Below are 3715 nucleotides of genomic sequence, written 5' to 3'. Positions count from 1 at the left end.
GACCTCCAATGTAACAGAGGTATTTACACTGACCTCCAATGTAACAGAGGTATTTACACTGACCTCCAATGTAACAGAGGTATTTACACTGACCTCCAATGTAACAGAGGTATTTACACTGACCTCCAATGTAACAGAGGTATTTACACTGACCTCCAATGTAACAGAGGTATTTACACTGACCTCCAATGTAACAGAGGTATTTACACTGACCTCCAATGTAACAGAGGTATTTACACTGACCTCCAATGTAACAGAGGTATTTACACTGACCTCCAATGTAACAGAGGTATTTACACTGACCTCCAATGTAACAGAGGTATTTACACTGACCTCCAATGTAACAGAGGTATTTACACTGACCTCCAATGTAACAGAGGTATTTACACTGACCTCCAATGTAACAGAGGTATTTACACTGACCTCCAATGTAACAGAGGTATTTACACTGACCTCCAATGTAACAGAGGTATTTACACTGACCTCCAATGTAACAGAGGTATTTACACTGACCTCCAATGTAACAGAGGTATTTACACTGACCTCCAATGTAACAGAGGTATTTACACTGACCTCCAATGTAACAGAGGTATTTACACTGACCTCCAATGTAACAGAGGTATTTACACTGACCTCCAATGTAACAGAGGTATTTACACTGACCTCCAATGTAACAGAGGTATTTACACTGACCTCCAATGTAACAGAGGTATTTACACTGACCTCCAACGTAACAGAGGTATTTACACTGACCTCCAATGTAACAGAGGAATTTACACTGACCTCCAATGTAACAGAGGTATTTACACTGACCTCCAATGTAACAGAGGAATTTACACTGACCTCCAATGTAACAGGTATTTACACTGACCTCCAATGTAACAGAGGTATTTACACTGACCTCCAATGTAACAGAGGTATTTACACTGACCTCCAATGTAACAGAGGAATTTACACTGACCTCCAATGTAACAGAGGAATTTACACTGACCTCCAATGTAACAGAGGAATGTACACTGACCTCCAACGTAACAGAGGAATTTACACTGACCTCCAATGTAACAGAGGAATGTACACTGACCTCCAATGTAACAGGTAGTTATGTCCCATTCACATGGGCGTTCAGGGATTCCTGGGGCAGGAATATACAGATTCTTGCGGCAGGAATCCCAGTTGTGCCCATTCTTGTTAATAGAGAAATAAAGCCAAACTATTTGTTAGGCGTTGGTTCTCTTTTGGGTCACATGATTACATTTAGTATCGTTCTTCTGTGACCCGAACTCAGCATATAGACAACTACTGCCCACTACTCGGTGACATTACAGAGACCCGCTGCAGCCGGGACTGATCCCAACAATAGTGTCCGGATCCAACCCACTGACTGATTGACAGCCCTCTAGAGCCAGAGCCAGCTGTGCCCGCCCCCTGCCCCAATGTATTCATCCAATGACCACCGGAGGAACAGAGGTGGGGAATCTGTGCAGGGAGTGGTGACTGATTGTCACTTCTCTCTGCAGGGAGGAGCTATGATCTCTCAGTTCTCCTCCTACAGAGTGACGGTTGCCCCACGCCGGATCAGTGTATTGGGAAGAGTAAATTATACGACGGGGTACAGCGGCGTCACAAGGAGGGTGCGGGCCGCACCCGGGTGTCACCATCGCAGGGGTCGCATTCTTTAGCCCTGATGAAGGGACCCTGTGTGGCCCCCCGATACTTTGGTTGTTTTCACTGTGACTTTGTCCGAATAAAATGGACTTATTTAAACGATATTGCTGAGTGATGGTGATCCCTATCCACTTACCATTGCAGGGGTGACACCAAAATGACTGACAGTCATTTTGGTGTCACCCCCCTCTAAAAAGTCGGTCATACATGTAGTCATACATAGTACAGTCCCTATGTTAATTTTGGTTGCCCCTGTCTGCCTGACATCTTGTGTTCGGGTTTCTGCCGCCATGAAACCCGGACACATCATTCAAAACCCGGACTTGTTAGACATGTAAGCCGGCAAAACAATTCAGTTCCTTTTGGATTTCGTTTTTCAAAAATCGGCTTCAGACGATAAATAACACTGAAACATAATATAAACTGCAGTATTTATATTCAACACAAGGTGGTGATATCACGTGGATCGCACTGACAGGAAGTGATGTAAGGTACAGACAGGAAGTGATGTAAGAGTATAAATAGGAAGTTCCGGGTGAGTTGGAGGAAGTAGAAAGGAGACATTACTTATTGGAGGTAATAAGATATTATTTTATATTTCCACCCGGTATGGAGTGGGAGTATCTAGAAGGACACCGGGATCTCTACAAGGACGTGGTGATGGAGAATGCCCCGCCCCTCACATCACCGGGTAAGAGGAGAGAGCAGTACGGAGGCTCCGCCTACATCCCCCATCATCTGATACACACATAGAAACAATGTATTCAGTCAGTGTGTGTGTTTCCTACAGATGGATCCAGTAAGAGGAACCCACCAGAGAGATGTCCCCGTCCTCTGTATTCCCGGGATCCCACCCAGGAAGATCTCACCATCCCCCACCATGAGAGATGTCCCCGCCCCCTGTATTCCCGGGATCCCACCCAAGAAGATCTCAACGTCCCCCACCAGGATCAGGTAGGTGGGACTCGGTGTATAGAGCAGAAAAGTGACTCTGGACTGAAGAGGACATTTAAAGAAAGATTGCTGATATTTTTGACTTCTACATTATCTATGTAGTTACACCTGATCTCATTGTTCCCAATATTCAGAGTGAGTGTGATAATGACGTTAAAGAAGAGATAAAAGAAGAGGAGGAGGAGGAGCTTGGTGTGATGGAGTTTTCAGAAGACTGCGAAGTCCCCGTCATGATGGAACCATTCAGTGGCACAAACCCACCAGAGAGATGTCCCCGTCCTCTGTACTTCCGGGATTCCACACAGGAACATCAGGAGATCCCTCAGGTGAGTCCTCTGTATTCCCGGGATCACAACATCTCACAGAAGATTAAAGTGAAACTAAACTCCGAAGTTAAATCTTAAAAATACATTCAAGTTACAGAACTCTGAACAACAATGTATCTTCTTTGTGTATCACTCGGCTGGAGATCCTCCAATCATCTCTGACACTGTCCTTCCTTCTGGAGGGGTGGCTACGTCTGTTCCCCATGGTCCCTGCGTGTCTTGTAAAGTAGTCACCGCTCCGAGCTCCCCCCCGGGATGGACTACAATCTCAATATAAAGGAGTAAACTAAACATGAGATTGAATGTATTAAGATTTAACTTCTGGGATTGGTGTCACTTTAAGTAAAAAAAACTTACATAAATTTTGACTTCTCCATGATGTATGTTGTTACATCTGATCTCATTGTTCTCAATATTCAGAGTGAGTGTGATAATGATGTTAAAGAAGAGATAAAAGAGGAGGAGGAGGAGGTTGGTGTGATGGAGGAGTTTTTAGAAGGACACAAAGACCCCTTCAAGGATGTCATGATGGAGACATTCCGTGACACAAACCCACCAGAGAGATGTCCCCGTCCTCTGTATTCCCGGGATTCCACACAGGAAGATCACACCATCCCCCACCATGGTCAGGTAGGTGGGACTCGGTGTATAGAACACAGAAGTGACTCTGAACTGAAGAGGACATCAGGTCACATTCAGGTCCTTTGAATATTTGAAAGGTAATTCCAATTTCTGAAACTGAAATTACCCTCACAAATTGGTCCCCTCTC

Source organism: Nanorana parkeri, unplaced genomic scaffold (genome assembly GCF_000935625.1).
Source record: "Nanorana parkeri isolate BGI_ZX_2015 unplaced genomic scaffold, ASM93562v1 scaffold2340, whole genome shotgun sequence".
Taxonomy (NCBI): domain Eukaryota; kingdom Metazoa; phylum Chordata; class Amphibia; order Anura; family Dicroglossidae; genus Nanorana; species Nanorana parkeri.
The sequence above is the reverse complement of the archived record's forward strand: the minus strand, read 5'-3'. Positions refer to the sequence as shown.